A 16131-nucleotide genomic window follows, 5' to 3' on the forward strand; every position below is an offset into this window, starting at 1 on the left:
CCAGAGCTAATCAAATATATAAGCATAGTTTCGATCCAAACGTTCAACAGCTGGTGATATTGAATAAAAAAGAAAAAAGACAAAAAAAAAAAGACAAAAAATAAAAAATCTCCCTGGGGTGACCAAATAAGGTACTTTGGGTTTGACTTTGTAAAAGCAGCTGCAAATGCTGCTTTCCAACACAGCTGCAAATGGTGCACATGCTAGTATTCACAAAACAGAATTTAGAATATTATTCAAACATTAAATAGCAGAAAAACAGCTTTCTCATGGGCTTATTGGGCAAAGACAGACCATCATACTGGCTCTGATTAGTCATCATAATCCTACTCAGCCTGTGATGTAAGTGGTTCTGAGATTAGGACCCTAAACTAGCTGGTGCCACTCTGTAACCTGTCCAAAAGGTTGGCTAAATACGCATTACAAGCAAAATAAATAAAAACATAAATAAGAATAAAGATTAAGCACTGGAATCAGTATAAAAAGGATGAAGATTAAAATGTAAAATGCATAAAAAAGAAGAATAACAACACAGGAAGGCATTTCCAACATGCAGGGGAGCCTGACTGCAACATTAAAAGTGCACAGAGGGCATGCCTTTAGGTATACTATGAATTACTCACACACTTTTACAAGTGTTTTAATTAATCATTTCAACAGTTCAAATGCACCACACTTCCCTCGTGAGAAACACATGGACTTTAATACAATCTCTGTCACAAACAGAGATGACAGAGAACAATGCTCTTGGCCTACTTTTGTAGCCTCATGACTAGGCTGTGATGCAGACACAGTGGTGAAGACAGTGGACCAGTTGATAAAATAATAAGGAGGTGCTATTTATAGACACACAAAATGAGCAGCTCGACCTAAATGTCAAGACATACTGAAACGTGACATGCTAACAGGGGAACTGGAGCCTACGAGGAACATCACAGGCTGTTCTACAGAGTAAATGAGGTAAACGCTCAAAGTGAGAAATAGAACGACAAGAAGATACACTGGTCAGCTGCAGCTTTTGACATATAATGTGCAAAACGTTGACTAACACCTGCCGAGGAATGGAGCACGTTAGGCTGCAAGTAAACAGCCAGTTCTGGAATTTGTTGTTTTCGAAGCACGAAAAACGAGCAACATCTGGATTTGAGGGATTTCGACAAGAGCCAAACTATGAGAGTTAGAAGACAGACCAGAACATCTGCAAATGGGTAGGTCTTGTGGGATATTCCAAGTATGCAGTGGTACACCACAACAAATAATACAACCAAAATATCTATGAAAAGTAGGTAATAATTATTAATAGTACACTATGTGCATTCTGTCCACTGTCACTGGGACATTATGCTGCTGTGTGCCCTTAAAATTGACAAACTTCTTTAAATGTGCTTTTAGATATTGCAGTCTCAAACTGCAGGATTCCCAGTTAAACCATTCTCATTTACATTTGTTTTTGTTTGTATTTATCCAACAGTCTGAAATAGTGATTGAAACATTAGGACTAAATGTTAATCATCACAAATTTGAATTTATTTTAACTGTTTTGTCACAAAGTCATCATAGCTGTGCTTTCAATTTTGCTCACTTTTACACTGAAAGTAAAATAACCTGCACAGCTGACCAACACAGCATCAGCCAACTTAGTCATCAAATTTTCCAAATCTTAGTCCGATTGGACATCTATGGGAAGTACAAGGATACATACAATTCTGAACCAAAGAGGCCCCAAATCTGTCAATGCATCCACTTGGCAATGGCTGTGTCAGTGCTTCTGGTGTATAGTGCATAATGGCATATTGAATATCAAACCAAAGAGAGGATATGAATGTTTTGATCTTAACTGTTTTGGTTTTTTAAACAAAGGAAAGCACTTTGAGCTGCACGTCTTCTGCATGAAAAGTATTTTACAAATAAAGTTTGACTGATTTATGGATTGAATACAGATTAAAAAAATGCTTACACAAAACTAAGCAATGCAACAGTGAATTTCAGCTAAATGCAACCAAAGCCAAAATCTGTAACACATGGTTAGCTAACTGACTAGCTTGCCTATTGTCAGTGAAAGAAAAACAAACTGTCACATTCATTTTGGGTTTATTGTCTCTACCACTATTTCTGCTCTATATGAGAAGAGAGGTTTCAGGCCAACTCAAAACTTGGTACTAAATGATCAAGTTTGTTTTCCTTCCCCACTCATTTGGTTCCATTGGTCTAGCTTGACTTGGCTTTCATTTTGACAACACACTTTTCTTATTTGTCCTTAATTCTCCTCTTTTCAAACTAAATTAGTGATTCTACTTTCCACTCCTGCTGTGAAAGATTCTTGTTGAAGCTAATTTGCTACATAATTGTTTGCTGACTTTTCATTCAAACAGATCTCTGCTGATAACACAGTGGTGTACCCCTTCTGACTTCCTCTTTGGGCATCCTTCAACCATGAAATGGTTATGTTGGGTCTCTGTAGAGGTCTTTAAGACCACAATAGAGCCACGACATCTGTTTGGCTGAACAGAAGCAGAGCCTGACCAGAACATGTCTATGGACCTCCCATCAGTCTACCCTTAAGTTCAGTACAAAAGCCTGGACAGCACTTAACAATTACACATTCAAACACAAGTGGGGGCACACAAACAAAAATACACACTCACCTCACACTCAAACACTGCACTCTAATCCCTGTTCCTGGGATTTTCATTGTATCAACTGTTATCAAGTTTGTTTGGGAAATGAACATTTTCAGACAGAAAGGTTCCTCTCAGCACATACAGACATGTTTAAATAACTGACTTTAAGCAGCCCCTTCAGTCATTTGGTTCCCAAGTGGAAACCAGGACACTGATGGGGTGGTCAACATCTAACAGGTACCGGACATGTTATCTTCCAGTGCTTGATTTTCTTGTGCAGAAAAGCTTTACAAAGATTGTTATCATTGAGAGTTGTAGCAGGACCTTTCAAACATGTCTGCTGTGTGGAAATACTGTAATTTAAAGTGGGAACACAAGAGCAGTCCAACATCCACCTGAATTGTCTGCAATGTGAGCACTCTAAGAGACAGAGCTTCATTCAATGCTACTGATTTGATAATCCTACTCAAGTTTAAACAATTAGCTGAATAAAACAAGTTCACTCAGCTAACTCAGAATCCAAGGAAGCAGCACACTGGAGGAAAATTTAAAACAAGTTCATACATGAAACTAGTTGACCAGTCCATTGTTGTAGTCAAAGATGTCCCATCCTCTCCGTACTACTACTACCAGCACAACCTAAGCTATACAAGAAACTGGCACCACCCACAGTGTATTTTATGAGTGGTCTGATGTGACTGCTACTGACTATTATAGACAGTGAGGTTCTGATATTTATCTGATGATACTGTTTAGCCTCACTAAACACTGGATTGATTTAACACTGGACTGGACACTGGATTGGACACAAGATGTGAATTTCTCTATAAATATTTAATCTAATAGAAACAGAAACACAAATTCCAGGTCACAAAACTGTTTTTAAAGCAAAGTGGGTGTCAACTGTATGTGTCTTTTTGTTTACTCCCTGCATTCATTAGACACCCATTCATTTTATACCATGGAAATCAATTCATACTTGAGTTCCAGTTAACAGGGTTATGAATGTGAATGTAGTGTGACTTTCCGAATGATTGGGGATTTTGGAGCTATTCATAAGCTGATGAAAGATCTGGGTCTCTGCTTTTTTTGCAATGTATCTGTGAGTACCTTGTTGGAATGTCACACCCTTGGCCTAAAGGAAAGTTGTTAGAAAAAGACATCTGCAGGAAGCTTTGGTCACCTCAAAGTTCAGTTTATGCACTCCCACTCCCTAAAGAGTCCTTGTTTTGGAAAAGGATAGATAAGGACAATTGCCTGATGTTTTTCATGACGTAGAGTGAACAAAGACTGCAGCTGGGCTTTGTTAGTGAATAAACTCAGGGTGCCTCGTTACATCTCTCTCCCTTTGGCTGTAAACATACTAAAATAAGTGATGTGATCACAGAAGAGACGAGGATAAGAAAAGGTAATTAAGCTATCAGGTTTCAGGACAAGTAAAGCTGCACATTAACATGAAGTCCTTGAGAGCATGCCGTGAGTGTTATTAACTAATGCTCATGCGTCATCAAGGATCACATACCAAATGCATGTCATTGTCATGAGTTCAAGTAAATAAATATTAAGTTACCACTTTTTGTTTTTTTTTTTTTTAAGCAAGGCTAGCAGGGCTCTTAGATCCAAGGACTCCAAGGTCGGCTAGTCCAGAATAAACATGGAGAGAAGCAGCATTTATGTTTCAAAAAAGTGGAACAAACCTGACTGCGGATTGACTGAGATTAATCCATCACCAAATGTAGACACTTTTGAATCCAGGTTAAAAGCATTGCTTTTCTCATGAGCCTGTGCATGAAATCTGCATGCTATCTTTGCATTATACAAATAAACTTGCCTTTTCAAGGCAGCTGAAGATCATTTGCCCTCATTGAGCTGATTATGCACAGGATATCTTTACAGGATGCTATTGGTACACTCCAACTTGAACAACACCTTCAAGAAGTATCAGTTTGAAGATGATAATTTTTTTTTATTGATTAAAAGGCAGGAAATTCCATATAAATGACTTTCATTAGAGGTTAATGGCATAACAATCCCAAGTAAATGCAAACACACTAATAAGACCTAAAAGTCCTTTGGTCCTGCATCTTATGGCCATTACCACATATGTATGAAGTCACACCAATAATAAATTGTGCAAACTTCAAGGCTTGTCAATACATTAACGTTCCAAACCAGAGTGTTTGTTTTTCATTTTACCTTAAATACACATTTGTACGACTCTGTCATGTTGATGAAATGTGTCCACTGACTAAGAGATGACACATATGTACAGTGGTTCTCTACGAGAGCTGTAATTGGATCCTTTTATGATTATGTGAGCTGTAACTCTTCGTGCTTTCATGTGGGTCAGTGAGCTATGTGGCAACAGACTAAAAGGTCTGGATTTGGCTGTTGGTATTTATTAGCTAGTCTTCACTGCAAGGGAGTTCACTGCCATGGTGTAGTGACCACTGGATTTATTAGGAAAACTGGGTGAACTTCCTTTTTAAAAAAGCCACACCTTTGGCTGAAGACTTAAAGATCAAACAACCAGTTTTGCTGCCACGTGTAACAACCAAATGATAATCACACCTATTAAAAATACTTTAAAATAGCCTCAATTTATTGTTTGCTTAGCTATTTGTGGCCAATGTTCCTAAAAAGTATCTCTGTTAATATCTTGCTGCTGCTCTTACAGTATGTATTATTTAGAGGCAAGCTTGCTGGAAAGTTGGGATTTTGGTCTAATGGATTCAGTCTAGTGTGTATAACTTGCCCATTAGTTATACATGGAACAACCCAAACCTCAAAGTGTCTTTAGAAGACAGCTGGTTGGAGGAAAAAAAAAAACAAAAGCAAAAAAAGAACTGCATTCTACTTGTCAAAATGATGTCACTGAGAGGAAAAGAAAGCTCTAAAAATATCATAAACCTAAAAAAATGGGCCTACAAACATGAAAAGCCATCCAGTTTTTTCTGAGCTTCAGCATCCCCACCCATCCATTAAATGTTAGTGAGATGCTGATCTATTGATCTGTTTGTCAGAAACAAAACTGACTTTACAGAAGCCTTGCAGTCAATCCTGTCTTCTCGTTCAGATGATGACAATGCAGTTTTGCTGTACTATTTTTACATTTTTACAAAACTTCACATACTGCATTATACTCAGTAACAAAATATGCATTTGTTTGCACACAATTTCAGACAAGACACAGGCAAGGAAGCCTAGACACACTAGTTAAAGATCTTTACAAATACACATGCTCTCTCAGTTGATGCTTTCACCACCCACCTGCCAGTCGATTCTCTCGAGCAGACTTGCTGAGCCGATCTAGAGCTTTGGAGGTAGAGGTCCTGATGTGATCGCTGAAAGATCTCTGCAGCAGCAGCAGCCTCATAGAGCGAGACATGTCGATATGCATCCACATAAACTTACCTATGCCAGGCTGTTGCCAACAACTGTTCCTGATCAGTTTCTTGAGGAATCCACTTTTTTCACTGTCTCTGTTTCTCTTTGTATTTTCTATGTTAAAGCATTTTGTCAATGTTCAAACATTTAATTATTATCAGGCTAATTTCTCTCATGTATTTGTTACCTATGTATATCTGTCTCTGCAGTGGGCTGGTTTCTGCCTCCCGTTCATCCTCACTCTGCTCTGTTTTGAGTCCGGACTGTACACTCCCGTCTGCTGCAGCAAGCATCAGTGCGGTAACTGCTGGGACACATCCAGCTGGTGCTGCAATGCCTTCATATTCTATTCTGCCAGTGTGTGTATGCGTGTGTGTGTGTGTGTGTAAATCTAAGTAAGTGCTTTCTGACACAAGCTCCAGTGCACCCTGAATACCTGAGTGCATCCAGCATTTTATCTCACATTTCTCTTTTTCATTGGCATGTCTTCTTTGACCCCCTCCTCATCACATTCACTCTGTTTACCTGCCCTACCCTGTCTAGACACAGGCAGCATCAGTGCCACTTATATAACTCATTGCCGATGCAGCCTGCTTGTATTAAAGTGTCATATTTGCTACTAAAGACATTGCAAAAGTGAGATGAAGCAGTCAGAACTAAAGGACCATCAAAATGATGAAAAATTAAACTAGCATTTTCCAAAAGAGTTAGTTTTAGCTTGTTCTCTGTTTATTAAAGACACTTTACTCTTGAAACAGAACATACAGTTCTGACAAACATACAAACACAAGTGAAAGTGCAATTACTTATTGAGAAATACATGCATACTGTAAGCATTATGTAACAAAACATTAAGCTATGGAGATGGACAAAAACAGCACAATGGAATCCATTACTGCTGCTAAGTATATCGGATAATGCTGATTTAGTTTCCATTGAGCAAGCACAGCTCTCTTGGGTCTGTGAGGAGGCTTAGTAATTAGCTCCTGGAGAAAAAGTGAAATCAAGCAACGTCAGACTTGCTACAGTAACACTGTAATTGGTTCACATTATTATAAATAAAATACATACATTAAATAATTTAACGTTAATGATATTGAAGAAATGAGAATATCTGAACCAATGAGAAATTTTGAAATAAAATGATCCACATTCTCAAAGCTTCACTGAGAAGTGATGAGCGCCTTGATTATCATTAGTGATCTTTAAGGTTTGTAGAGCTTTTAAGTTTTTATGAGTTGATTGTTTTTGGTTTAACAGACTACAACTTTAAACCCTGTTTTGGTTCACTGCTTTCATCCACTAATTTCCAGCCACAACAGGAAGTGAGCTTAGGCAACAAAAAGCTCCAATAAACCTAGTGTTGACTACTAAACAGTAGCTGTAGAAAGTCAGTGACCAGCTAGTGATCATGGTGGAGCGTTTGGCATCTAAAGAGCAATATAGTTTCCTCAGGAGTCGGTGGATACAGTGAGTAAATACATAATGGGTTAGTAGTCTTAATAATGTGAAAATGAGTTATATTGTATGTACAATAAAAGCAAAAACAAGTGACTGTGTACCTTTGAAGCGCATATGACTTTGCACAGGTTAAGCAACTTATTACAAGAGTTTGGTTTACAATGTGCAGTGGTAAGCAGGATGTACTATTCAGGTTGACCTCCATTACATTCCATACTGAGCTCACACTTGAGAAAATTAGCCAATCGCGCTGATTGCCCCAGCAAGTGAAGGTAATGTACCCTGCATAGGCTTATTTAAGCTTACTGATAGCATTGTGCTCATCACGGCCAATTAACTTTATGGTCTCCCAAGGTTTGCTGAGAATAAGGCTAGATTCCCTCATCTTAACTTTTTCTTTACCCTGTAGTTTGTGTTTCTGCAATGGATTAATGACCTCTCAGACAGTGTAAAGGAGGTTCAGGATATGACAGAGAAAAACACCCAGTTTATAAAAGTACCATGTTTTCCAGTCCTCTGTCACACACCTGTTTGATTTGCATGACTTTGGAATAAAATCATTTTCACGCAAGAGAGTTTTAATGCGTTTAATCTTAGACAATGAAATGCCACCCTCTGGGTCAGTATCAGTGTGCTTTCCATCTTAGTCTCCTGTTTACCTGCAGTAAGAGGGGCAACAGACAGACTGTAACCTGGATATGAAGGGAAAATGCCCAGAAGTAGGGAGGAAGAGGGATGGACAGAAGAAACAATGGAATTCTCCTACCTCAGGAAGGGAATTCAACAAGTCAGGAACGTGTATGGACAGCTATCTCAGTAGTACGGGAGGGTAACCTGGCGACATACTGACCCACATATGGAGACAGGACAGGCAGTGTGGGGGTTCTGGGTGGACTTCAAACACTGTATATAAACAGTATTTGAGGGGCTTACATCAAAATGTCTGTGAAACACAATGCAGTCAGTGTTTTTCTTTTTTCTTTCTTATAACAGCATGACCAAAAACGTGTCAGTTAGTTGAAGTATGCATGTTTGGGTGTGCCTGAGTATGAATGTAATTGTGTGCAGACCCTTTGAAGGGACCGTCAACTTGTCGTTTTGCTCTGCTTGTCATACACTCCCTCTCACTTTATGTCCAACTTTCCTAGCGCTCCATTTTCCATATTTAATGAATTTGCACTGGTGAAACTATAATCAGATAACATAAAAATGTATAAAATATTGATAAAAATACAATGCAGGGATTTACAGATAATTTCAACCTGACATTTAATTCTAAAAATAGTATGAAATGTTAAATTGGAAAATTTAATACATGCATATTTAATATGCTTACATGTGTACACTGATCAGGTTAAATTACAACATTGAGTGACAGACTGAAGTAAAATAATATATAAAAAGGAATGTAGAGAGGATGAAGTTGAATTATTTGATAATGTTTCTCTACAAACAACTACAACGAATGAGGATTTTTATCATCTTAACCAAAACCAGTTTTTATTGGCTATGATCTTGGGGCCATGATTCTGTAGTGAAATATCCACAAATTCAAGATTAAACTCCAAAATACATGAAGATTAAACATCACTCTGGACCAGAAAACAATGAAGTTGGCAGTCAAACAACAATGTTAAATTCATTTTAGGAAATAAGGTGGATCCTCTGGGCTTAAATGGACACGGACCAACGTGCTGGTTACAAGAGAAAAATAAAAACAAAACAATGCAACATTAATGCTTAATGATATATACTAGTTTTGGAGCACCCTTGCATCTAGACATAGCTTTTTCATAGAAGATCTTGCTTATTTCATTAAAGCAGTGATAAATCACATAACAAATGTATTAAACCAGCACGATTCTGCAGCAAGAGTCCAAGAGCTGAACTTAGTAAATAAGGAATGCACTATGCTGTGTATAAGTTTTGACCCAACCCTTATTTCTTTATTACTGACAGGAATATGGGACAGAGGTGATGTGATTCAAATGGCAATGGTAATAAAACACCTCTTTGGATGACAGATTAATTGTCATGATATCTTAAAAATGGATGAAGGAACAACTGATTAGATTTTGGGGTGATCTGGATCACTGCCTGGATCCAGGAATTTTTTTTAACACTAACTGATCACATTACCCCCTAAAACCTCCAGATGGGGTCATTTTGACACCATGCCAATGCCTCATAAAAACAATAAAAGCGGCATTTACAGAGGCCACTTTTTTCCCTTTGAATTTTTTTTTTTCTTTTTTTTTTATCATTCAGAAATAGACAAAGCTTCATTAATAAATATTTAATTGATTAGCATGTGGGATTACCTTGGGTTTGTATTTCAAATAAAAAATGTCAAATGCTTACTAGCTTACAACATTTACCAATCAGCTAACATAAAACCAAATTATATCTTTTTTTAAAAAATGTATTTATATATTTTTTCAATTATCTGATGGGGAACAATTAAAAAAAAAAAAAAAAAACATATAATGTTAAAGTAATAAAACAGAGGGCTGAATAATGACTTATTGTATCACAAAGCAAGAGCTAAATAACAAACGCATGCAAGGTAATTCTGGCATCGATGCAGCTCTGGTAGAGGACCCCACATTTAGTGCAGCAATGTCCAAAACGTTATAAAACACCACACGGTCACCATCTGGATCCAAAAATTTTTAAAGTGATCTTTACTATTGGGAATGGGATGATTTTGCCATTAGAGCGTCAAACTCAACAAATTATTCCCAGAATCCTTGGCAATAAATAAATAAAATAAAATAAAATAAAATAAAATAAAATAAAATAAAATAAAATAAAAGATGATAATCCAGCGTTGTTTGATATTCTAGATCTGGTGATCCAGAAGGTTATAAATATAGGTTGTATTGGGGGGGCTGTTGGACCTTTTGGGATTTTTCTCAGGGTGAGTGCCCCTATGGCTTGGCCAAAATCTCTGCTCTCTGAATGCTTCTAGTTTGCGCAAAAAGTATTAAATCCTAACATAATGCTTCCCAACATTTGCTCTTTTTGGAGAAGAGTTGGATGTGTAATTCCCATGGCTGTTCCCCTGTGGGTACTGACATAATGAACAGCCTTAGAACACGTTGACCTAAATGACCCCACAGATTACAAAGTTGTAAATCTCTAAGGACTTTATGCCCTGATACAATTTTATATTAGACGACACATATCCATGATCAATGTTAAGTATCATTACAGGAACTAGCGTATCCTTAAAGTATTCAAGCAGAAAATAAGAGAGTGGAGGTCTGGATGGCATTTTTAAGCGTAACAATGACTGTTAGATCACATAGCAATCTGCTGAAACAGTAAACTAAGAATGATTACACAATGCCTGCTCAGGCAGGACAGGGAAGACTTGTGTTGTTGTAACTCAGGGAGTTCAGTAAGCTGAGTTCCTGTTGTAAATTTCCTTTCATACCATGGTTTCCTGTTCAACGTGCCACAGCTAAAGAAATTGAAGCCCCAAGAAAAATGAATCCCAAGTAAGCTTACAGAACTGTTCTTTTTAAAATGACTCATTCACTTGGAAAACGTATTTTTGGAACATGCAAAATATGTATAGTCACAAGAGATGATTCAGCATGAAATGTGAGCCATCAGTATATCACAATACGACTGATTACAACCATTAAATATAGATATCTTTCTTTGATATCAAACATTAGAAAGAATTGTTTACACTGTACATGTAGAATATCTAAGTTGCAGGTGTGGGGAAAAAAACTTCATTACCTCCTGCTTGTTACAGTACTGGTCTCCACACAGGAAACAAGAGGGAATGTGTCAAAAGGGAGGGGGAGAAGAAGGGCAAGTTAGGGCTGTGGGAGTCAAGTATGGTGTAGATGGACAGATGAAGCCAGGAATGTGACCTTGCACAAACACAGTGACTCCTGTAGTTGGTTTGGAAGCATGGTGAAAAGGAGATAATCTGAGATAAGGTAGACTCAATCTAAGAGCAGGAACAAGCAGAAAAACAGACACTGGTCAGGAGCTATTATTGACTAAGCTCAAGGCAAAAGCAGTTTCACTTCATCTGTCAAAGAACCTACTCAGAAGAGGTCAATGTCCTCAGATGGTATGTAGTGACAGGAAAGTGGCTCACAAATGACAGAGCAAGTCATTCAGTGTGAGTAAGTGATTCCACTGTGACATTCTCTGAATTATGTGAAAAGTGGTGTGGAAATGCGCTCAAGTTAAAGGATGAGAATGTGATCTGTTTGAGCCAAAAAGTAGTCACAAGATTTGTAGAAGAACAGAGAATCTCAGGCACCATCTGTACAGAAAGCACAATATATGTATAGAAGATAAATTACAACTTGGCATAACACGTTATTACTCCAAGAACACATTCAACTTTGTGGGAAATACACTTGCATGTATTTATGACCAGAGTTACATGGCAGGATCTATGCAACTCTAAGGTCATTGCAGTACATAGACTTCCAAAATGTTCACTTTTTGGGTGAGGAAAGTTTAGATTTATAGCATATAATAAATAAAATTTTGACTTTTTACCAGCTAAAATTACTTTCCATCCAACTACAGTCTTCATGTCAAGAATAAAGAGATTATAGACTACTTTTATTTGAAAAATAAAGTACAACCTCTTAATCCTACTGTTTTATCATGTCATTAGAGAAATGTAGCAGTTGGATTTCTTGTTGCAATTTCTCTGAGCATTGTAGTTTAACCCTGGGGTGTACTTACTTACTGTAGAACGAAGGACTTCAAATTGTCTGCAAATGGCCTCATAACCCTTTGCATACTGATGGTTGCAACTGCTTATTTATTGATGCATTTCCTAAGTAAACACCTCAATGGTCTGCAAACTGCTTACACATCTGTTTTTATAGAGGTACTAATCATTGCCAATCATCAATTAATCAATTTAAATTAACAGCACCTGGCTGCTACTTACTGTCTGTTTCCCTTTGGAGGGAGTAGAGATGTACTTACGTTTGTACAGTCACTGTTTCTGTGTTTGTTCATGCTTTTGGTTAATAAATAACAACAGTAATTTTGCATGTGTTGTTGTTCATCTGAAACTGTATTTGCACAATTTCATTCCTCAGTCAGATGCACAATCAAAGGTTTTTTTTTTTTATAGTGAAAGAATAGAATGACTAATTCTAGGATCCCTAGAGGTCAAAGTTTAGGTAACATGAAGTTTTGCCTTTTAAAAAAAAGGAAATAAAAATAGCAACAATGCTGAAACTGTAAAAAGTAACTTATGGTGACCATGAGGGAAACAAAGGACAAAGATGATGATACAAACTATGCACAGAAGCCACCAGCTCTTTAATGTCAGCGGGCCTCTCACATACAGGAGTCCATTGAGGGTATTAAACCACCTCCACAACCACAGTTTTCATTACCTCCATCTACAGCCACAGCAAGTAAAATTTTGAGTCCAGGTAAAAGGTCAGGCTTTAATCCTGGCATTGGTCAGACGCCCATCATTGTGTTTTTTATTCCCACTGGTTTATATTTAGATCAACGAAGCACAGCATGGTGCCTCTAACCCCAACTACAATGAAGAAGAAGAGAAAAAACAGTCTATTCTTGGAATCGGGAATTTGTAAAGTGTTGTGTTTACAAGCTCTAAAGCTGGGCAGATAGTGAGAATTACAGATGTTACACACTCAAATGTTCACATTCTTGTGTGCCGTAAGATTACAAGTTGATGTGCTGATGTCAGCCACCAGAGCCAGCTGCTGTCAAGATCAATGAAAAATCTAAAATCAGATCTAAATATGGACAAACAAGGACTGCCGATTAGTGGCCTGATGTGTGTTTGGACAAAACATAATACATGTAATGAAACATGGCCAAGACTGTTAGATTGACAACTTTACACAAGCTAAAACTGATTTATACTGATAAATCTGTTTAACTAAGGCTAAGGATGAGTTCTGGTAACAGGTTCCACTTAAGTTTAGCTTTCCTGCCATTTAGAAGCCAACAAGTAGCCCATCAGATCAAGATGTTTTTTTTTGCCATGGAAAAAAGAAAATGGTTGAAAACATCTTATTAGCATCTGTGGCTGTACAAGTTAAAAGGTTAAAAGTTTGTGTGATCTATATTTTGGTTACTTGTGTCAGTATCAAGTATAACTGGGCGATATGAATCTTTAAACAAATTTAAGACCCCAAGATAAATGTGCCTGGATACTAAAGATAAAAGATATTCTGTAGTCAATCAACCACAAAAAAGAGCATCTACAAATAACATGAACTCTAAACTTCTCTTTGTTGCCTTGCTTCTTAAATTTCCCTTCTTGTGTTTTCACTCACCCATAGTAAACCTGTCAACTTCCTGTATAAAAGGAAGTGAGGTCACAGAACTAAACAAGCTGCCTCTGAAGATAAGCACACAGTGAACACAAGTCAATGCCCACTGAACTAAAGAATTAATGGACTGCTTCACATCAACTGACCCAAAGTCAATCATGACACATTTTGACATCTGTTCTTAAGTACATGCCTATCATGTTTTTTTTTTTTTGTTTTTTTTTTTAAGTTGAATTTTCTTCAATATGGACTGAATAAGCCAGAATATATCTGTTTACATTCATTCATTTTACATACTTTAACCTGTTCAGGTTTGCAGCCGTGTTGGAGCCTATCCCAGAAATTGCCAGTCCCTTACAGAGCTAACATGCAAAAACAAGAAGATCAGCCATGCACTTCCTCACTTCCTTCTATGTACAGCTTATAATCATCAATTAACCTCCCATACATGCAAAGAACTCACACCAGCCTGAGCTGAAATCCAGAACAGGAACTGTCTTCCTACAAGCAACACACCATCATATAGCCCAGATGTGTTTCATTTAAGCCAGTTGTATTCAAATAGGGTAATAGATCATTTAATATTTCTCAATACAGCAATTCCAGAAAAAAATCCTGTAATGCTGTCTTACATCTCATTTCAAATTCCATATTTCTATGAGGGCTTTCTCCTGGATGCACTAATTGCATCATACATAAAGCAGTGGAAATAAAAGGCTAAACTTGACTTTATCTTTTTTACAGCATTACTGACACATCACATACCAAACCAATGGTAAGAACAGTTACACAAAGACGATGCATGACCGTCCTTATATTGAGATGGTGACTTGGGTCATTTCTCTGCAAATCTTGTAAAGCAGAATCTCCAAAATGGGTACATGGTCCTTATGAACAGGAAAACCAAGAAACTGACCACTCACTAAAGAAAGGTTTACAACAGGAAGGTTTTCAACTGTTTCAGTGCAGAGCAACAGCGGTGGAAACTTCTGGTATGTGTCCATCGTAAGTGTGGTAGTAAAATTAACCATGAATGAGCTGTCTTTCATGGCATTAGAGCAGGAGCCTTCAGGGCATGCCATATGATGTAACACTGTCACAAATGTGTCATTCCCAGAGGCTTAAATGGTGGAGATACACAGAGGGCTTTGAAGTGTCACAATGAACGCAAGGCTTTGTGCTCCCCCAAAACTCCCATCACACCCCCCATGTCCCCTCCAGAGAACTGGGTTCCATCACAAAGATGCAAAGATGGAGGTTATATAATGAAGAAAAATGACCAAGAATGTGTGACCTTTTGAAGCTGGCATTCTGCATTTTTCAGAGGCTTTTGTGTCTTTATAGAAAAGAAGAAAAAAAAGAGTTTGGGACTTTTGCCAACATGTAGAACTCAAACATGCACATAACACACACACAGGAACAAACACACAGACCTTCTGCACATTTCCCATGAAGAATTTTCCAACAGTGGCAGTAATTAGAGGGAGAGACAGAGCGATACAGACTGAGTGAGGACTCCCATCAGGCTCTGAGACAGCAGGGGGCAATATGAAAGACCGTCCCCGTGTGGAACCACCTCGTTGGTATTGTTTACTGGAGGACTGACGACACAGGAGGGTGTTTAATGAACACTGTTCCCCTGCTGTCTGTCTGAAAGTAAGTCTGTCCATCCATAGCTTCCTGATGACCGTGTGCATTTTCAGCAGACTGCTGACAGAGAGGCTGGAGCCAGAATAGAGGGAGCAGTCACTATGATCGAGTCTGCTCTTCAGATCGCTCAATAAAAGAAGTGTACAAAGTAAACGGTGACAAGAGTTACAACAAAATGGCATTCCAGCCATTGGAGGAACACCATTAGGAAGAAAGCTCAAAGACTGATTCTGAGAAAACTAAACAGAGTTCATTGTTAAGGACTAATTTAGGTTAAATGCATGCAATGCTCTCAGCCAATCCAGAATTATTTCATATCATGTAAATAAATTTTAAACATCAACGTTTAACAAAATAAAAGTTGTCTTAATTTCTCTCAGTGTTAAAATAAGCTAGCAGAATAATTTTAAAACTAAATTCTGAAAATACTTTCTCTATCTTACTTTTGCTAGCTAATGAGAGAAGAACTGGCAGCATACAAGCAGCATGATTCTGCAGAGTTATGGCCTAATTTCATGCTGCAAACTATCACAGTTTGTAGAAAGTACTTTTTAAAAATCGGCAGCAGGTTTGGAAGTTGATCTGAAATCCATTTTCTACCTGAAAACATCCAGTTTGTCATACATCTACTTATTCTTCATTTTAGCAAGTTATACCAGTACTCCTGCTCCATCCTGCAGGGGTCTGACTGGTAGTCTGTG

The 16131-nt window shown here is 37.7% G+C and overlaps 1 protein-coding gene across 1 annotated transcript in view; it reads right to left on the reverse strand.

The window, feature by feature from the left end:
• The window catches only part of dlc1 (DLC1 Rho GTPase activating protein), an 82675-nt gene that overhangs the window by 39851 nt on the left and 26693 nt on the right, over window positions 1–16131 (reverse strand). The gene's annotated exons all lie outside the window — the stretch shown is intronic.

The sequence above is a fragment of the Melanotaenia boesemani genome, chromosome 4 (assembly GCF_017639745.1).
Source record: "Melanotaenia boesemani isolate fMelBoe1 chromosome 4, fMelBoe1.pri, whole genome shotgun sequence".
Lineage (NCBI taxonomy): Eukaryota > Metazoa > Chordata > Actinopteri > Atheriniformes > Melanotaeniidae > Melanotaenia > Melanotaenia boesemani.